General features: G+C 43.5%; 3 non-coding genes across 3 annotated transcripts; all 3 read right to left on the minus strand.

The window, feature by feature from the left end:
* Positions 1–432: 432 nt before the first annotated feature.
* TRNAI-AAU (transfer RNA isoleucine (anticodon AAU)) lies at positions 433–506 on the minus strand. Its single transcript has one exon. It is a non-coding gene; the product is annotated as a tRNA-Ile (tRNA).
* A 3,593-nt stretch (positions 507–4,099) lies between these two features.
* On the minus strand, positions 4,100–4,173 carry TRNAI-AAU (transfer RNA isoleucine (anticodon AAU)). The gene has a single exon. It is a non-coding gene; the product is annotated as a tRNA-Ile (tRNA).
* A 14,592-nt stretch (positions 4,174–18,765) lies between these two features.
* Positions 18,766–18,839, minus strand: TRNAI-AAU (transfer RNA isoleucine (anticodon AAU)). Its single transcript has one exon. It is a non-coding gene; the product is annotated as a tRNA-Ile (tRNA).
* Positions 18,840–21,429: the final 2,590 nt, after the last annotated feature.

The following is a 21,429-nucleotide window of genomic DNA, read 5'->3' on the forward strand; positions in this document are numbered from 1 at the left end:
CTTCACCTTCGCCTTCAGTGTATCTTTCGGCCCTCTTAAGAGACACACCCCCTTGTGGCCACTTCTATACTTCTGTCACCTAATTATTTTCCTATCCTTTCCCCTGTAACGTTGCTGATCCTAGCTATAGCATCACTATCCAGAATCTGTTCACCTGAGTTATGTTCCTCTTATCCCCACGCATCTAATAATCAGCTCTTGGTCTCCCTCCACCTCTCACGAGACATAGTCTGAGGCAGTGTCTCCATCTTGGAGAGACAATCCCTTGCACTTGTGTTGTTCTACTGGCGCTGCCGGCTTGAGCTTTGGTCAGCAGTGGCAAAAGAAGGACTAATGGAAAGTGAACGTATACTAGAACAACAGAGTGTATGGATTTATAAGAGCTTGATTAAATGAGAAAAAAAGAGTTTAGTTGAGAGAAAAAATACAACCTGGCCCGTATGGGGATCAAACCCACGACCTTGGCGTTATTAGCACCATGCTCTAACCAACTGAGCTAACTGGCCATGAGTACTAAAGATATCCTTTTTCCATGTACTGCAGATAGATAGAAGAGGTGGTCTCACTATCGCAATTCCTTCATACTTTTCTCCTTCCGCCCCCTGTCTGGATTACAATAACAAGAGCTGTGGAGTGCTGCACGCCAGCCTCTGTGCCTCTTCTTTCACTCAATCTCACTGTGTGCTGTGATATCTTTGTAACATCGCTTGTTGCCGGAAAAAAAGGAAAGGAGGGATAGTATTTTTATTCTTTTACAACAAAACCCAAAATGCATCGGCTTGCTTGCTCATTAAGTTTACAAGGCCAGCTGCTTTTGAGATATTATAATTATAGTGGTTATTCGGCGTTGGAGGTAAGAGAGTTTGTTTTAGGTCTGGCCGTTCCTTCTGCTTCAAATTACTTGAGCTCATGTCAACAAAGTAACAACAAAACATAGCCAACGGTTCGTTGCTCAAGCCTTCCCTACTGCGCCTTCCCATGTCTCTCCTGCCGACCACAGTGCAGGAAATCTGAGTTTGCATTTGAGCGAAGAGAAGTACAACACAAGAAGGCGCACTTTTGTGCGCCGGGGACCACGCGGCCTGTGCATTCCTCACTGCCGTGAGATCAGTTTGCTCAGCAGAGCATGACGCTGCAATTGGTTAGTAGGGCAGGCCTGACCAGAATAGTATATTTGGGGTCATGTATTTGATTGCATTTTTAAAACAGTAACAGAAGTTAACTGCAATGTTTAAATAGGTCTAGACATATTTAAACAGTGTCAATTTAATAGAAGAATTGTGGACAATTCAGAGGGGAGGCACCAATGTTTTTTTTTCCCATTGGGTGGATGCGGCATTAAAGAGTTTGAAGACCACTGGTCTAAGTGGACACTAATACACCTGGATGCTCCTGAATTCCTCGCAACAGATGCCAGCAAACCTGGCTGGAGAGCTACTGTGTTGGACTGATCCTGTCGATTCAAGTGGTCTTTCCTAGAGAGTCAGAGGTCATGGAAATAGATGGAGTTGATGGTAATCTTCAGGGCTTTGAAGTTTTCCCATCATCATCTGTCTCAAAAAAATGTGCTAGTAAAGACAGAGAATAAGGTAGCTGTCTTTTACATTAACCAACAGTGAAGCATGCATTCAAAATCCCTCAATGCAATAGCAGAACAATTGGGTTATTGGGCAGAGATCAACCTGTTGCACACGTCGGCAGTACACATCAAGGGCACCGACAATGTGATGGCAGACAGCTGGAGGTTTCCAAATTTGCTGGAGTTGACGTTATCCAGGTCGTTGTTTTGAGAGATATGCCGAGAGTTTGTGAAACCCTTTCTGGATCTCTTTTCAAACAAGGACAATGCTCATCTTTGTCGATTCTGATCCAGGCTTCCGGAACAAGGAGCCTAGGTAGTGGACGTATTGGTGATAAAGTGGCTGAGAAGTCTCCTTTATACATTCCCCCACTTTTTATTGATCCAGATGGTTCTCTTCAAGTCTCAGCAGGGGGGAGGGAACTTTATTCTTGTGGGCCCTTATTGGCCAGAGATGTCATGGTTTCCTCTTCTGAACCCCTGGCTCTTCTACCTCCTTGGGTACTGCTCAAGTGTGTCTCTCTCAGAACGTCATCCCTGACCTTCTTGCTCCAACTCACTCTATCGCTTTGGAGGTTGAGAAGTCTGGACTGCTAGCAAAGGGTCTTTCCTCTTCCTTAGTGGAGTTAATTCAGCACTCCAGCAGGCCTTCTACTTCGAAGTCTTACTCAAAGAACTGGAAGTCTTTTGAGACGTGATGTTCTGCTCATGATCTTTTGGCACCTACCTGTAGTTTGTCTGCTATTTTGCATTTTCTTCTGAATGGGTTTCACTTGAATCTCTTTCCACACTGAAAGCTCATTGCTTTGCGATAAAGGTTTTTAGGGACTTTTCTGTACCTTCGAAGATGTTACAATCTTTGGTGTCTAGACTGTTCTGATCTTTTGTCAATTGTAAGACCAGTTGAAAAATCCCTTTTCTCCAACTCAGAATCTTCCTACTCTTTTATAGGCTTTGCAATTTTATCTCTTTGAGGATCTGGATACTGTAGACATAAAGATTGTTTCCTATAAAGTTATTTTCCTATTTCCTATCACCTTGCTGAGAACAATTGGGGAGCTGGGAGCCTTAAAATGCTGTCCTCTCTTCATTTGATACTTTGGAAGATGGGGTAACTTTAAGGCCTAGCCTTACCTTTGCTGCAAAGGTTAAGTCTATTTTTGATAGATCTTAGGAAATAATTCTTCCTTCTTTCATTCCCTCTCCTTCCTCTCCGGAGGAATATTTTCTGAATACACCTGATGTTTAAAGAGCTCTTTTCATTTATGTCACCAGGCCTCTGCAGTTCAGGAAAACCGACTCCTTGTTTGTGACTTTTGGACAGCCTGGAAAAGACAAGAAGGTGACTTTTATGACTCTGAGTAGGTGGATTAAGTTGTCAATTTGTCTGACTTTGCAAGGCTTTTTAGAATATCTTCCAGTTCAGGGATGGTCTACGAGAGGAATGGCCATCTCCTGGGTTGAATTCCAGTGAGTAACAATCTAGAAAATTCCTAGGGTGGCTACTTGGTCCTCAGAGCATACATTTGTCAAGCATTATGGCTTAATAATTTTTCTGTTTTGCATTTGAGTACCAATGTTTTGAACTCTGCATTACCCTTAGTCCATCTTGTCTTTGTCACAAACATTACATCCTGCCCACCTTCCCATCAGTCCTTTGGCAAGGGCTTGGCACCCAGGTTGGGTGCATGGGGCTAGCATTTAAGGATCCTCCTGTTCTTTCTTCCTGTTGGAAGGTGACATCACCTTACTTTGTAATGACTGTCACAAGGACGCAATGGACTAAGGCTAATGAAGATTACCAATAAGTAACCAACGCATCACCACTCTTTCTGAATGTGCGTGGCTCATTCCGCAGGACTAGTTCTTTGTATGATTCCTGGATTTTCAGAAGCCCTTTGATGGCAGCACCCCCACACTGAAAATTGTTTCAGCACCACTGTACAAGGGTCAGTTGTCATGCTCATCTGCGGCGTAAATTTGCATTGAAGTAGTCTAACTCCCCAGGCCTTGTCTTTTGCTCAATTTGCCTTTGTGAGTTTTCTCTCAATCACTGTCGACTTCCTTTGATCTTTCTTTCTTCTTTCACTTCACCTTCGCCTTCAGTGTATCTTTCGGCCCTCTTAAGAGACACACCCCCTTGTAGCCACTTCTATACTTCTGTCACCTAATTATTTTCCTATCCTTTCCCCTGTAATGTTGCTGATCCTAGCTATAGCATCACTATCCAGAATCTGTTCAACTGAGTTATGTTCCTCTTATCCCCACGCATCTAATAATCAGCTCTTGATCTCCCTCCACCTCTCACGAGACATAGTCTGAGGCAGTGTCTCCATCTTGGAGAGACAATCCCTTGCACTTGTGTTGTTCTACTGGCGCTGCCGGCTTGAGCTTTGGTCAGCAGTGGCAAAAGAAGGACTAATGGAAAGTGAACGTATACTGGAGCAACAGAGTGTATGGATTTATAAGAGCTTGATTAAATGATAAAAAAAGAGTTTAGTTGAGAGAAAAAATACAACCTGGCCCGTATGGGGATCAAACCCACGACCTTGGCGTTATTAGCACCATGCTCTAACCAACTGAGCTAACTGGCCATGAGTACTAAAGATATCCTTTTTCCATGTACTGCAGATAGATAGAAGAGGTGGTCTCACTATCGCAATTCCTTCATACTTTTCTCCTTCCGCCCCCTGTCTGGATTACAATAACAAGAGCTGTGGAGTGCTGCACGCCAGCCTCTGTGCCTCTTCTTTCACTCAATCTCACTGTGTGCTGTGATATCTTTGTAACATCGCTTGTTGCCGGAAAAAAAGGAAAGGAGGGATAGTATTTTTATTCTTTTACAACAAAACCCAAAATGCATCGGCTTGCTTGCTCATTAAGTTTACAAGGCCAGCTGCTTTTGAGATATTATAATTATAGTGGTTATTCGGCGTTGGAGGTAAGAGAGTTTTTTTTAGGTCTGGCCGTTCCTTCTGCTTCAAATTACTTGAGCTCATGTCAACAAAGTAACAACAAAACATAGCCAACGGTTCGTTGCTCAAGCCTTCCCTACTGCGCCTTCCCATGTCTCTCCTGCCGACCACAGTGCAGGAAATCTGAGTTTGCATTTGAGCGAAGAGAAGTACAACACAAGAAGGCGCACTTTTGTGCGCCGGGGACCACGCGGCCTGTGCATTCCTCACTGCCGTGAGATCAGTTTGCTCAGCAGAGCATGACGCTGCAATTGGTTAGTAGGGCAGGCCTGACCAGAATAGTATATTTGGGGTCATGTATTTGATTGCATTTTTAAAACAGTAACAGAACTTAACTGCAATGTTTAAATAGGTCTAGACATATTTAAACAGTGTCAATTTAATAGAAGAATTGTGGACAATTCAGAGGGGAGGCACCAATGTTTTTTTTTCCCATTGGGTGGATGCGGCATTAAAGAGTTTGAAGACCACTGGTCTAAGTGGACACTAATACACCTGGATGCTCCTGAATTCCTCGCAACAGATGCCAGCAAACCTGGCTGGAGAGCTACTGTGTTGGACTGATCCTGTCGATTCAAGTGGTCTTTCCTAGAGAGTCAGAGGTCATGGAAATAGATGGAGTTGATGGTAATCTTCAGGGCTTTGAAGTTTTCCCATCATCATCTGTCTCAAAAAAATGTGCTAGTAAAGACAGAGAATAAGGTAGCTGTCTTTTACATTAACCAACAGTGAAGCATGCATTCAAAATCCCTCAATGCAATAGCAGAACAATTGGGTTATTGGGCAGAGATCAACCTGTTGCACACGTCGGCAGTACACATCAAGGGCACCGACAATGTGATGGCAGACAGCTGGAGGTTTCCAAATTTGCTGGAGTTGACGTTATCCAGGTCGTTGTTTTGAGAGATATGCCGAGAGTTTGTGAAACCCTTTCTGGATCTCTTTTCAAACAAGGACAATGCTCATCTTTGTCGATTCTGATCCAGGCTTCCGGAACAAGGAGCCTAGGTAGTGGACGTATTGGTGATAAAGTGGCTGAGAAGTCTCCTTTATACATTCCCCCACTTTTTATTGATCCAGATGGTTCTCTTCAAGTCTCAGCAGGGGGGAGGGAACTTTATTCTTGTGGGCCCTTATTGGCCAGAGATGTCATGGTTTCCTCTTCTGAACCCCTGGCTCTTCTACCTCCTTGGGTACTGCTCAAGTGTGTCTCTCTCAGAACGTCATCCCTGACCTTCTTGCTCCAACTCACTCTATCGCTTTGGAGGTTGAGAAGTCTGGACTGCTAGCAAAGGGTCTTTCCTCTTCCTTAGTGGAGTTAATTCAGCACTCCAGCAGGCCTTCTACTTCGAAGTCTTACTCAAAGAACTGGAAGTCTTTTGAGACGTGATGTTCTGCTCATGATCTTTTGGCACCTACCTGTAGTTTGTCTGCTATTTTGCATTTTCTTCTGAATGGGTTTCACTTGAATCTCTTTCCACACTGAAAGCTCATTGCTTTGCGATAAAGGTTTTTAGGGACTTTTCTGTACCTTCGAAGATGTTACAATCTTTGGTGTCTAGACTGTTCTGATCTTTTGTCAATTGTAAGACCAGTTGAAAAATCCCTTTTCTCCAACTCAGAATCTTCCTACTCTTTTATAGGCTTTGCAATTTTATCTCTTTGAGGATCTGGATACTGTAGACATAAAGATTGTTTCCTATAAAGTTATTTTCCTATTTCCTATCACCTTGCTGAGAACAATTGGGGAGCTGGGAGCCTTAAAATGCTGTCCTCTCTTCATTTGATACTTTGGAAGATGGGGTAACTTTAAGGCCTAGCCTTACCTTTGCTGCAAAGGTTAAGTCTATTTTTGATAGATCTTAGGAAATAATTCTTCCTTCTTTCATTCCCTCTCCTTCCTCTCCGGAGGAATATTTTCTGAATACACCTGATGTTTAAAGAGCTCTTTTCATTTATGTCACCAGGCCTCTGCAGTTCAGGAAAACCGACTCCTTGTTTGTGACTTTTGGACAGCCTGGAAAAGACAAGAAGGTGACTTTTATGACTCTGAGTAGGTGGATTAAGTTGTCAATTTGTCTGACTTTGCAAGGCTTTTTAGAATATCTTCCAGTTCAGGGATGGTCTACGAGAGGAATGGCCATCTCCTGGGTTGAATTCCAGTGAGTAACAATCTAGAAAATTCCTAGGGTGGCTACTTGGTCCTCAGAGCATACATTTGTCAAGCATTATGGCTTAATAATTTTTCTGTTTTGCATTTGAGTACCAATGTTTTGAACTCTGCATTACCCTTAGTCCATCTTGTCTTTGTCACAAACATTACATCCTGCCCACCTTCCCATCAGTCCTTTGGCAAGGGCTTGGCACCCAGGTTGGGTGCATGGGGCTAGCATTTAAGGATCCTCCTGTTCTTTCTTCCTGTTGGAAGGTGACATCACCTTACTTTGTAATGACTGTCACAAGGACGCAATGGACTAAGGCTAATGAAGATTACCAATAAGTAACCAACGCATCACCACTCTTTCTGAATGTGCGTGGCTCATTCCGCAGGACTAGTTCTTTGTATGATTCCTGGATTTTCAGAAGCCCTTTGATGGCAGCACCCCCACACTGAAAATTGTTTCAGCACCACTGTACAAGGGTCAGTTGTCATGCTCATCTGCGGCGTAAATTTGCATTGAAGTAGTCTAACTCCCCAGGCCTTGTCTTTTGCTCAATTTGCCTTTGTGAGTTTTCTCTCAATCACTGTCGACTTCCTTTGATCTTTCTTTCTTCTTTCACTTCACCTTCGCCTTCAGTGTATCTTTCGGCCCTCTTAAGAGACACACCCCCTTGTAGCCACTTCTATACTTCTGTCACCTAATTATTTTCCTATCCTTTCCCCTGTAATGTTGCTGATCCTAGCTATAGCATCACTATCCAGAATCTGTTCAACTGAGTTATGTTCCTCTTATCCCCACGCATCTAATAATCAGCTCTTGATCTCCCTCCACCTCTCACGAGACATAGTCTGAGGCAGTGTCTCCATCTTGGAGAGACAATCCCTTGCACTTGTGTTGTTCTACTGGCGCTGCCGGCTTGAGCTTTGGTCAGCAGTGGCAAAAGAAGGACTAATGGAAAGTGAACGTATACTGGAGCAACAGAGTGTATGGATTTATAAGAGCTTGATTAAATGATAAAAAAAGAGTTTAGTTGAGAGAAAAAATGCAACCTGGCCTGTACGGGGATTGAGCCCACGACCTTGGCGTTATTAGCACCATGCTCTAACCAACTGAGCAAACTGGCCATGAGTACTAAAGATATCCGTTTTCCATGTACTGCAGATAGATAGAAGAGTTGGTCTCACTATCGCAATTCCTTCATACTTTTGTCCTTCCGCCCCCTGTCTGGATTACAATAACAAGAGCTGTGGAGTGCTGCACGCCAGCCTCTGTGCCTCTTCTTTCACTCAATCTCACTGTGTGCTGTGATATCTTTGTAACATCGCTTGTTGCCGGAAAAAAAGGAAAGGAGGGATAGTATTTTTATTCTTTTTCAACAAAACCCAAAATGCATCGGCTTGCTTGGTCATTAAGTTTACAAGGCCAGCTGCTTTTGAGATATTATAATTATAGTGGTTATTCGGCGTTGGAGGTAAGAGAGTGTTTTTTTAGGTCTGGCCGTTCCTTCTGCTTCAAATTACTTGAGCTCATGTCAACAAAGTAACAACAAAACATAGCCAACGGTTCGTTGCTCAAGCCTTCCCTACTGCGCCTTTCCATGTCTCTCCTGCCGACCACAGTGCAGGAAATCTGAGTTTGCATTTGCGCGAAGAGACGTACAACACAAGAAGGCGCGCTTTTGTGCGCCGGGCACCACCCGGCCTGTGCATTCCTCGCTGTCATGAGATCAGTTTACTCAGCAGAGCATGACGCTGCAATTGGTTAGTAGGGCAGGCCTGACCAGAATAGTATATTTGGGGTCATGTATTTGATTGCATTTTTAAAACAGTAACAGAACTTAACTGCAATGTTTAAATAGGTCTAGACATATTTAAACAGTGTCAATTTAATAGAAGAATTGTGGACAATTCAGAGGGGAGGCACCAATGTTTTTTTTTCCCATTGGGTGGATGCGGCATTAAAGAGTTTGAAGACCACTGGTCTAAGTGGACACTAATATACCTGGATGCTCCTGAATCCTCGCAACAGATGCCAGCAAACCTGGCTGGAGAGCTACTGTGTTGGACTGATCCTGTCAATTCAAGTGGTCTTTCCTAGAGAGTCGGAGGTCATGGAAATAGATGGAGTTGATGGTAATCTACAGGGCTTTGAAGTTTTCCCATCATCATCTGTCTCAAAAAATGTGCTAGTAAAGACAGAGAATAAGGTAGCTGTCTTTTACATTAACCAACAGTGAAGCATGCATTCAAAATCCTTCAATGCAATAGCAGACCAATTGGGTTATTGGGCAGAGATCAACCTGTTGCACACGTCGGCAGTACACATCAAGGGCACCGACAATGTGATGGCAGACAGCTGGAGGTTTCCAAATTTGCTGGAGTTGACGTTATCCAGGTCGTTGTTTTGAGAGATATGCCGAGAGTTTGTGAAACCCTTTCTGGATCTCTTTTCAAACAAGGACAATGCTCATCTTTGTCGATTCTGATCCAGGCTTCCGGAACAAGGAGCCTAGGTAGTGGACGTATTGGTGATAAAGTGGCTGAGAAGTCTCCTTCATACATTCCCCCACTTTTTATTGATCCAGATTGTTCTCTTCAAGTCTCAGCAGGGGGGAGGGAACTTTATTCTTGTGGGCCCTTATTGGCCAGAGATGTCATGGTTTCCTCTTCTGAACCCCTCGCTCTTCTACCTCCTTGAGTACTGCTCAAGTGTGTCTCTGTCAGAACGTCGTCCCTGACCTTCTTGCTCCAACTCACTCTATCGCTTTGGAGGTTGAGAAGTCTGGACTGCTAGCAAAGGGTCTTTCCTCTTCCTTAGTGGAGTTAATTCAGCACTCCAGCAGGCCTTCTACTTCGAAGTCTTACTCAAAGAACTGGAAGTCTTTTGAGACGTGATGTTCTGCTCATGATCTTTTGGCACCTACCTGTAGTTTGTCTGCTATTTTGCATTTTCTTCTGAATGGGTTTCACTTGAATCTCTTTCCACTCTGAAAGCTCATTGCTTTGCGATAAAGGTTTTTAGGGACTTTTCTGTACCTTCGTCGATGTTACAATCTTTGGTGTCTAGACTGTTCTGATCTTTTGTCAATTGTAAGACCAGTTGAAAAATCCCTTTTCTCCAACTCAGAATCTTCCTACTCTTTTATAGGCTTTGCAATTTTATCTCTTTGAGGATCTGGATACTGTAGACATAAAGATTGTTTCCTATAAAGTTATTTTCCTATTTCCTATCACCTTGCTGAGAACAATTGGGGAGCTGGGAGCCTTAAAATGCTGTCCTCTCTTCATTTGATACTTTGGAAGATGGGGTAACTTTGAGGCCTAGCCTTACCTTTGCTGCAAAGGTTAAGTCTATTTTTGATAGATCTTAGGAATTAATTCTTCCTTCTTTCATTCCCTCTCCTTCCTCTCCGGAGGAATATTTTCTGAATACACTTGATGTTTAAAGAGCTCTTTTCATTCATGTTACCAGGCCTCTGCAGTTCAGGAAAACCGACTCCTTGTTTGTGACTTTTGGACAGCCTGGAAAAGACAAGAAGGTGACTTTTATGACTCTGAGTAGGTGGATTAAGTTGTCAATTTTTCTGGCTTTGCAAGGCTTTTTAGAATATCTTCCAGTTCAGGGATGGTCTACGAGAGGAATGGCCACCTCCTGGGTTGAATTCCAGTGAGTAACAATCTAGGAAATTCCTAGGGTGGCTACTTGGTCCTCAGAGCATACATTTGTCAAGCATTATGGCTTAATAATTTTTCTGTTTTGCATTTGAGTACCAATGTTTTGAACTCTGCATTACCCTTAGTCCATCTTGTCTTTGTCACAAACATTACATCCTGCCCACCTTCCCATCAGTCCTTTGGCAAGGGCTTGGCACCCAGGTTGGGTGCATGGGGCTAGCATTTAAGGTTCCTCCTGTTCTTTCTTCCTGTTGGAAGGTGACATCACCTTACTTTGTAATGACTGTCACAAGGACGCAATGGACTAAGGCTAATGAAGATTACCAATAAGTAACCAACGCATCACCACTCTTTCTGAATGTGCGTGGCTCATTCCGCAGGACTAGTTCTTTGTATGATTCCTGGATTTTCAGAAGCCCTTTGATGGCAGCACCCCCACACTGAAAATTGTTTCAGCACCACTGTACAAGGGTCAGTTGTCATGCTCATCTGCGGCGTAAATTTGCATTGAAGTAGTCTAACTCCCCAGGCCTTGTCTTTTGCTCAATTTGCCTTTGTGAGTTTTCTCTCAATCACTGTCGACTTCCTTTGATCTTTCTTTCTTCTTTCACTTCACCTTCGCCTTCAGTGTATCTTTCGGCCCTCTTAAGAGACACACCCCCTTGTAGCCACTTCTATACTCCTGTCACCTAATTATTTTCCTATCCTTTCCCCTGTAACGTTGCTGATCCTAGCTATAGCATCACTATCCAGAATCTGTTCACCTGAGTTCTGTTCCTCTTATCCCCACTCATCTCATAATCAGCTCTTGGTCTCCCTCCACCTCTCACGAGACATAGTCTGAGGCAGTGTCTCCATCTTGGAGAGACAATCCCTTGCACTTGTGTTGTTCTACTGGCGCTGCCGGCTTGAGCTTTGGTCAGCAGTGGCAAAAGAAGGACTAATGGAAAGTGAACGTATACTGGAGCAACAGAGTGTATGGATTTATAAGAGCTTGATTAAATGAGAAAAAAAGAGTTTAGTTGAGAGAAAAAATGCAACCTGGCCCGTACAGGGATCAAACCCACGACCTTGGCGTTATTAGCACCACCCTCCAACCAACTGAGCTAACCGGCCATGAGTACTAAAGATATCCTTTGTCCATGTAATGCAGATAGATAGAAGAGTTGGTCTCACTATCGCAATTCCTTCATACTTTTCTCCTTCCGCCCCCTGTCTGGATTACAATAACAAGAGCTGTGGAGTGCTGCACGCCAGCCTCAGTGCCTCTTCTTTCACTCAATCTCACTGTGTGCTGTGATATCTTTGTAACATCGCTTGTTGCCGGAAAAAAAGGAAAGGAGGGATAGTATTTTTATTCTTTTACAACAAAACCCAAAATGCATTGGCTTGCTTGCTCATTAAGTTTACAAGGCCAGCTGCTTTTGAGATATTATAATTATAGTGGTTATTCGGCGTTGGAGGTAAGAGAGTTTTTTTTAGGTCTGGACGTTCCTTCTGCTTCAAATTACTTGAGCTCATGTCAACAAAGTAACAACAAAACATAGCCAACGGTTCGTTGCTCAAGCCTTCCCTACTGCGCCTTCCCATGTCTATACTGCCGACCACAGTGCAGGAAATCTGAGTTTGCATTTGCGCGAAGAGACGTACAACACAAGGAGGCGCGCTTTTGTGCGCCGGGCACCACCCGGCCTGTGCATTCCTCACTGTCGTCAGATCAGTTTACTCAGCAGAGCATGACGCTGCAATTGGTTAGTAGGGCAGGCCTGACCAGAATAGTATATTTGGGGTCATGTATTTGATTGCATTTTTAAAACAGTAACAGAACTTAACTGCAATGTTTAAATAGGTCTAGACATATTTAAACAGTGTCAATTTAATAGAAGAATTGTGGACAATTCAGAGGGGAGGCACCACTGTTTTTTTTCCCATTGGGTGGATGAGGCATTAAAGAGTTTGAAGACCACTGGTCTAAGTGGACACTAATACACCTGGATGCTCCTGAATTCCTCGCAACAGATGCCAGCAAACCTGGCTGGAGAGCTACTGTGTTGGACTGATCCTGTCGATTCAAGTGGTCTTTCCTAGAGAGTCAGAGGTCATGGAAATAGATGGAGTTGATGGTAATCTTCAGGGCTTTGAAGTTTTCCCATCATCATCTGTCTCAAAAAAATGTGCTAGTAAAGACAGAGAATAAGGTAGCTGTCTTTTACATTAACCAACAGTGAAGCATGCATTCAAAATCCCTCAATGCAATAGCAGAACAATTGGGTTATTGGGCAGAGATCAACCTGTTGCACACGTCGGCAGTACACATCAAGGGCACCGACAATGTGATGGCAGACAGCTGGAGGTTTCCAAATTTGCTGGAGTTGACGTTATCCAGGTCGTTGTTTTGAGAGATATGCCGAGAGTTTGTGAAACCCTTTCTGGATCTCTTTTCAAACAAGGACAATGCTCATCTTTGTCGATTCTGATCCAGGCTTCCGGAACAAGGAGCCTAGGTAGTGGACGTATTGGTGATAAAGTGGCTGAGAAGTCTCCTTTATACATTCGCCCCCACTTTTTATTGATCCAGATGGTTCTCTTCAAGTCTCAGCAGGGGGGAGGGAACTTTATTCTTGTGGGCTCTTATTGGCCAGAGATGTCATGGTTTCCTCTTCTGAACCCCTGGCTCTTCTACCTCCTTGAGTACTGCTCAAGTGTGTCTCTGTCAGAACGTCGTCCCTGACCTTCTTGCTCCAACTCACTCTATCGCTTTGGAGGTTGAGAAGTCTGGACTGCTAGCAAAGGGTCTTTCATCTTCCTTAGTGGAGTTAATTCAGCACTCCAGCAGGCCTTCTACTTCGAAGTCTTACTCAAAGAACTGGAAGTCTTTTGAGACGTGATGTTCTGCTCATGATCTTTTGGCACCTACCTGTAGTTTGTCTGCTATTTTGCATTTTCTTCTGAATGGGTTTCACTTGAATCTCTTTCCACTCTGAAAGCTCATTGCTTTGCGATAAAGGTTTTTAGGGACTTTTCTGTACCTTCGTCGATGTTACAATCTTTGGTGTCTAGACTGTTCTGATCTTTTGTCAATTGTAAGACCAGTTGAAAAATCCCTTTTCTCCAACTCAGAATCTTCCTACTCTTTTATAGGCTTTGCAATTTTATCTCTTTGAGGATCTGGATACTGTAGACATAAAGATTGTTTCCTATAAAGTTATTTTCCTATTTCCTATCACCTTGCTGAGAACAATTGGGGAGCTGGGAGCCTTAAAATGCTGTCCTCTCTTCATTTGATACTTTGGAAGATGGGGTAACTTTAGGGCCTAGCCTTACCTTTGCTGCAAAGGTTAAGTCTATTTTTGATAGATCTTAGGAAATAATTCTTCCTTCTTTCATTCCCTCTCCTTCCTCTCCGGAGGAACATTTGCTGAATACACTTGATGTTTAAAGAGCTCTTTTCATTCATGTCACCAGGCCTCTGCAGTTCAGGAAAACCGACTCCTTGTTTGTGACTTTTGGACAGCCTGGAAAAGACAAGAAGGTGACTTTTATGACTCTGAGTAGGTGGATTAAGTTGCCAATTTTTCTGGCTTTGCAAGGCTTTTTAGAATATCTTCCAGTTCAGGGATGGTGTACGAGAGGAATGGCCACCTCCTGGGTTGAATTCCAGTGAGTAACAATCTAGGAAATTCCTAGGGTGGCTACTTGGTCCTCAGAGCATACATTTGTCAAGCATTATGGCTTAATAATTTTTCGGTTTTGCATTTGAGTACCAATGTTTTGAACTCTGCATTACCCTTAGTCCATCTTGTCTTTGTCACAAACATTACATCCTGCCCACCTTCCCATCAGTCCTTTGGCAAGGGCTTGGCACCCAGGTTGGGTGCATGGGGCTAGCATTTAAGGATCCTCCTGTTCTTTCTTCCTGTTGGAAGGTGACATCACCTTACTTTGTAATGACTGTCACAAGGACGCAATGGACTAAGGCTAATGAAGATTACCAATAAGTAACCAACGCATCACCACTCTTTCTGAATGTGCGTGGCTCATTCCGCAGGACTAGTTCTTTGTATGATTCCTGGATTTTCAGAAGCCCTTTGATGGCAGCACCCCCACACTGAAAATTGTTTCAGCACCACTGTACAAGGGTCAGTTGTCATGCTCATCTGCGGCGTAAATTTGCATTGAAGTAGTCTAACTCCCCAGGCCTTGTCTTTTGCTCAATTTGCCTTTGTGAGTTTTCTCTCAATCACTGTCGACTTCCTTTGATCTTTCTTTCTTCTTTCACTTCACCTTCGCCTTCAGTGTATCTTTCGGCCCTCTTAAGAGACACACCCCCTTGTAGCCACTTCTATACTTCTGTCACCTAATTATTTTCCTATCCTTTCCCCTGTAACGTTGCTGATCCTAGCTATAGCATCACTATCCAGAATCTGTTCACCTGAGTTATGTTCCTCTTATCCCCACGCATCTAATAATCAGCTCTTGGTCTCCCTCCACCTCTCACGAGACATAGTCTGAGGCAGTGTCTCCATCTTGGAGAGACAATCCCTTGCACTTGTGTTGTTCTACTGGCGCTGCCGGCTTGAGGTTTGGTCAGCAGTGGCAAAAGAAGGACTAATGGAAAGTGAACGTATACTGGAGCAACAGAGTGTATGGATTTATAAGAGCTTGATTAAATGAGAAAAAAAGAGTTTAGTTGAGAGAAAAAATGCAACATGGCCCGTACGGGGATCGAACCCACGACCTTGGCGTTATTAGCACCACGCTCTAACCAACTCAGCTAACCAGCCATGAGTACTAAAGATATCCTTTTTCCATGTAATGCAGATAGATAGAAGAGTTGGTCTCACTAGCGCAATTCCTTCATACTTTTCTCCTTCCGCCCCCTGTCTGGATTACAATAACAAGAGCTATGGAGTGTTGCACGCCAGCCTCAGTGCCTCTTATTTCACTCAATCTCACTGTGTGCTGTGATATCTTTGTAACATCGCTTGTTGCCGGAAAAAAAGGAAAGGAGGGATAGTATTTTTATTCTTTTACAACAAAACCCAAAATGCATCGGCTTGCTTGGTCATTAAGTTTACAAGGCCAGCTGCTTTTGAGATATTATAATTATAGTGGTTATTCGGCGTTGGAGGTAAGAGAGTTTTTTTTAGGTCTGGCCGTTCCTTCTGCTTCAAATTACTTGAGCTCATGTCAACAAAGTAACAACAAAACGTAGCCAACGGTTCGTTGCTCAAGCCTTCCCTACTGCGCCTTCCCATGTCTCTCCTGCCGACCACAGTGCAGGAAATCTGAGTTTGCATTTGCGCGAAGAGACGTACAACACAAGAAGGCGCGCTTTTGTGCGCCGGGCACCACCCGGCCTGTGCATTTCTCACTCTTGTGAGATCAGTTTACTCAGCAGAGCATGACGCTGCAATTGGTTAGTAGGGCAGGCCTGACCAGAATAGTATATTTGGGGTCATGTATTTGATTGCATTTTTAAAACAGTAACAGAACTTAACTGCAATGTTTAAATAGGTCTAGACATATTTAAACAGTGTCAATTTAATAGAAGAATTGTGGACAATTCAGAGGGGAGGCACCAATGTTTTTTTTTCCCATTGGGTGGATGCGGCATTAAAGAGTTTGAAGACCACTGGTCTAAGTGGACACTAATATACCTGGATGCTCCTGAATCCTAGCAACAGATGCCAGCAAACCTGGCTGGAGAGCTACTGTGTTGGACTGATCCTGTCAATTCAAGTGGTCTTTCCTAGAGAGTCGGAGGTCATGGAAATAGATGGAGTTGATGGTAATCTACAGGGCTTTGAAGTTTTCCCATCATCATCTGTCTCAAAAAAATGTGCTAGCAAAGACAGAGAATAAGGTAGCTGTCTTTTACATTAACCAACAGTGAAGCATGCATTCAAAATCCTTCAATGCAATAGCAGAACAATTGGGTTATTGGGCAGAGATCAACCTGTTGCACACGTCGGCAGTACACATCAAGGGCACCGACAATGTGATGGCAGACAGCTGGAGGTTTCCAAATTTGCTGGAGTTGACGTTATCCAGGTCGTTGTTTTGAGAGATATGCCGACAGTTTGTGAAACCCTTTCTGGATCTCTTTTCAAACAAGGACAATGCTCATCTTTGTCGATTCTGATCCAGGCTTCCGGAACAAGGAGCCTAGGTAGTGGACGTATTGGTGATAAAGTGGCTGAGAAGTCTCCTTTATACATTCCCCCACTTTTTATTGATCCAGATGGTTCTCTTCAAGTCTCAGCAGGGGGAGGGAACTATTTTCTTGTGGGCCCTTATTGGCCAGAGATGTCATGGTTTCCTCTTCTGAACCCCTGGCTCTTCTACCTCCTTGAGTACTGCTCAAGTGTGTCTCTGTCAGAATGTCGTCCCTGACCTTCTTGCTCCAACTCACTCTATCGCTTTGGAGGTTGAGAAGTCTGGACTGCTAGCAAAGGGTCTTTCCTCTTCCTTAGTGGAGTTAATTCAGCACTCCAGCAGGCCTTCTACTTCGAAGTCTTACTCAAAGAACTGGAAGTCTTTTGTGACGTGATGTTCTGCTCATGATCTTTTGGCACCTACCTGTAGTTTGTCTGCTATTTTGCATTTTCTTCTGAATGGGTTTCACTTGAATCTCTTTCCACTCTGAAAGCTCATTGCTTTGCGATAAAGGTTTTTAGGGACTTTTCTGTACCTTCGTCGATGTTACAATCTTTGGTGTCTAGACTGTTCTGATCTTTTGTCAATTGTAAGACCAGTTGAAAAATCCCTTTTCTCCAACTCAGAATCTTCCTACTCTTTTATAGGCTTTGCAATTTTATCTCTTTGAGGATCTGGATACTGTAGACATAAAGATTGTTTCCTATAAAGTTATTTTCCTATTTCCTATCACCTTGCTGAGAACAATTGGGGAGCTGGGAGCCTTAAAATGCTGTCCTCTCTTCATTTGATACTTTGGAAGATGGGGTAACTTTAGGGCCTAGCCTTACCTTTGCTGCAAAGGTTAAGTCTATTTTTGATAGATCTTAGGAAATAATTCTTCCTTCTTTCATTCCCTCTCCTTCCTCTCCGGAGGAACATTTGCTGAATACACTTGATGTTTAAAGAGCTCTTTTCATTCATGTCACCAGGCCTCTGCAGTTCAGGAAAACCGACTCCTTGTTTGTGACTTTTGGACAGCCTGGAAAAGACAAGAAGGTGACTTTTATGACTCTGAGTAGGTGGATTAAGTTGTCAATTTTTCTGGCTTTGCAAGGCTTTTTAGAATATCTTCCAGTTCAGGGATGGTGTACGAGAGGAATGGCCACCTCCTGGGTTGAATTCCAGTGAGTAACAATCTAGGAAATTCCTAGGGTGGCTACTTGGTCCTCAGAGCATACATTTGTCAAGCATTATGGCTTAATCATTTTTCGGTTTTGCATTTGAGTACCAATGTTTTGAACTCTGCATTACCCTTAGTCCATCTTGTCTTTGTCACAAACATTACATCCTGCCCACCTTCCCATCAGTCCTTTGGCAAGGGCTTGGCACCCAGGTTGGGTGCGTGGGGCTAGCATTTAAGGATCCTCCTCTTCTTTCTTCCTGTTGGAAGGTGACATCACCTTACTTTGTAATGACTGTCACAAGGACGCAATGGACTAAGGATAATGAAGATTACCAATAAGTAACCAACGCATCACCACTCTTTCTGAATGTGCGTGGCTCATTCCGCAGGACTAGTTCTTTGTATGATTCCTGGATTTTCAGAAGCCCTTTGATGGCAGCACCCCCACACTGAAAATTGTTTCAGCACCACTGTACAAGGGTCAGTTGTCATGCTCATCTGCGGCGTAAATTTGCATTGAAGTAGTCTAACTCCCCAGGCCTTGTCTTTTGCTCAATTTGCCTTTGTGAGTTTTCTCTCAATCACTGTCGACTTCCTTTGATCTTTCTTTCTTCTTTCACTTCACCTTCGCCTTCAGTGTATCTTTCGGCCCTCTTAAGAGACACACCCCCTTGTGGCCACTTCTATACTTCTGTCACCTAATTATTTTCCTATCCTTTCCCCTGTAACGTTGCTGATCCTAGCTATAGCATCACTATCCAGAATCTGTTCACCTGAGTTATGTTCCTCTTATCCCCACGCATCTAATAATCAGCTCTTGGTCTCCCTCCACCTCTCACGAGACATAGTCTGAGGCAGTGTCTCCATCTTGGAGAGACAATCCCTTGCACTTGTGTTGTTCTACTGGCGCTGCCGGCTTGAGCTTTGGTCAGCAGTGGCAAAAGAAGGACTAATGGAAAGTGAACGTATACTAGAACAACAGAGTGTATGGATTTATAAGAGCTTGATTAAATGAGAAAAAAAGAGTTTAGTTGAGAGAAAAAATACAACCTGGCCCGTATGGGGATCAAACCCACGACCTTGGCGTTATTAGCACCATGCTCTAACCAACTGAGCTAACTGGCCATGAGTACTAAAGATATCCTTTTTCCATGTACTGCAGATAGATAGAAGAGGTGGTCTCACTATCGCAATTCCTTCATACTTTTCTCCTTCCGCCCCCTGTCTGGATTACAATAACAAGAGCTGTGGAGTGCTGCACGCCAGCCTCTGTGCCTCTTCTTTCACTCAATCTCACTGTGTGCTGTGATATCTTTGTAACATCGCTTGTTGCCGGAAAAAAAGGAAAGGAGGGATAGTATTTTTATTCTTTTACAACAAAACCCAAAATGCATCGGCTTGCTTGCTCATTAAGTTTACAAGGCCAGCTGCTTTTGAGATATTATAATTATAGTGGTTATTCGGCGTTGGAGGTAAGAGAGTTTTTTTTAGGTCTGGCCGTTCCTTCTGCTTCAAATTACTTGAGCTCATGTCAACAAAGTAACAACAAAACATAGCCAACGGTTCGTTGCTCAAGCCTTCCCTACTGCGCCTTCCCATGTCTCTCCTGCCGACCACAGTGCAGGAAATCTGAGTTTGCATTTGAGCGAAGAGAAGTACAACACAAGAAGGCGCGCTTTTGTGCGCCGGGGACCACGCGGCCTGTGCATTCCTCACTGCCGTGAGATCAGTTTGCTCAGCAGAGCATGACGCTGCAATTGGTTAGTAGGGCAGGCCTGACCAGAATAGTATATTTGGGGTCATGTATTTGATTGCATTTTTAAAACAGTAACAGAACTTAACTGCAATGTTTAAATAGGTCTAGACATATTTAAACAGTGTCAATTTAATAGAAGAATTGTGGACAATTCAGAGGGGAGGCACCAATGTTTTTTTTTCCCATTGGGTGGATGCGGCATTAAAGAGTTTGAAGACCACTGGTCTAAGTGGACACTAATACACCTGGATGCTCCTGAATTCCTCGCAACAGATGCCAGCAAACCTGGCTGGAGAGCTACTGTGTTGGACTGATCCTGTCGATTCAAGTGGTCTTTCCTAGAGAGTCAGAGGTCATGGAAATAGATGGAGTTGATGGTAATCTTCAGGGCTTTGAAGTTTTCCCATCATCATCTGTCTCAAAAAAATGTGCTAGTAAAGACAGAGAATAAGGTAGCTGTCTTTTACATTAACCAACAGTGAAGCATGCATTCAAAATCCCTCAATGCAATAGCAGAACAATTGGGTTATAGGGCATAGATCAACCTGTTGCACACGTCGGCAGTACACATCAAGGGCACCGACAATGTGATGGCAGACAGCTGGAGGTTTCCAAATTTGCTGGAGTTGACGTTATCCAGGTCGTTGTTTTGAGAGATATGCCGAGAGTTTGTGAAACCCTTTCTGGATCTCTTTTCAAACAAGGACAATGCTCATCTTTGTCGATTCTGATCCAGGCTTCCGGAACAAGGAGCCTAGGTAGTGGACGTATTGGTGATAAAGTGGCTGAGAAGTCTCCTTTATACATTCCCCCACTTTTTATTGATCCAGATGGTTCTCTTCAAGTCCCAGCAGGGGGGAGGGAACTTTATTCTTGTGGGCCCTTATTGGCCAGAGATGTCATGGTTTCCTCTTCTGAACCCCTGGCTCTTCTACCTCCTTGGGTACTGCTCAAGTGTGTCTCTCTCAGAACGTCATCCCTGACCTTCTTGCTCCAACTCACTCTATCGCTTTGGAGGTTGAGAAGTCTGGACTGCTAGCAAAGGGTCTTTCCTCTTCCTTAGTGGAGTTAATTCAGCACTCCAGCAGGCCTTCTACTTCGAAGTCTTACTCAAAGAACTGGAAGTCTTTTGAGACGTGATGTTCTGCTCATGATCTTTTGGCACCTACCTGTAGTTTGTCTGCTATTTTGCATTTTCTTCTGAATGGGTTTCACTTGAATCTCTTTCCACACTAAAAGCTCATTGCTTTGCGATAAAGGTTTTTAGGGACTTTTCTGTACCTTCGAAGATGTTACAATCTTTGGTGTCTAGACTGTTCTGATCTTTTGTCAATTGTAAGACCAGTTGAAAAATCCCTTTTCTCCAACTCAGAATCTTCCTACTCTTTTATAGGCTTTGCAATTTTATCTCTTTGAGGATCTGGATACTGTAGACATAAAGATTGTTTCCTATAAAGTTATTTTCCTATTTCCTATCACCTTGCTGAGAACAATTGGGGAGCTGGGAGCCTTAAAATGCTGTCCTCTCTTCATTTGATACTTTGGAAGATGGGGTAACTTTAAGGCCTAGCCTTACCTTTGCTGCAAAGGTTAAGTCTATTTTTGATAGATCTTAGGAAATAATTCTTCCTTCTTTCATTCCCTCTCCTTCCTCTCCGGAGGAATATTTTCTGAATACACCTGATGTTTAAAGAGCTCTTTTCATTTATGTCACCAGGCCTCTGCAGTTCAGGAAAACCGACTCCTTGTTTGTGACTTTTGGACAGCCTGGAAAAGACAAGAAGGTGACTTTTATGACTCTGAGTAGGTGGATTAAGTTGTCAATTTGTCTGACTTTGCAAGGCTTTTTAGAATATCTTCCAGTTCAGGGATGGTCTACGAGAGGAATGGCCATCTCCTGGGTTGAATTCCAGTGAGTAACAATCTAGAAAATTCCTAGGGTGGCTACTTGGTCCTCAG

The sequence above is a fragment of the Pleurodeles waltl genome, chromosome 12 (genome assembly GCF_031143425.1).
Source record: "Pleurodeles waltl isolate 20211129_DDA chromosome 12, aPleWal1.hap1.20221129, whole genome shotgun sequence".
Classification (NCBI taxonomy): domain Eukaryota; kingdom Metazoa; phylum Chordata; class Amphibia; order Caudata; family Salamandridae; genus Pleurodeles; species Pleurodeles waltl.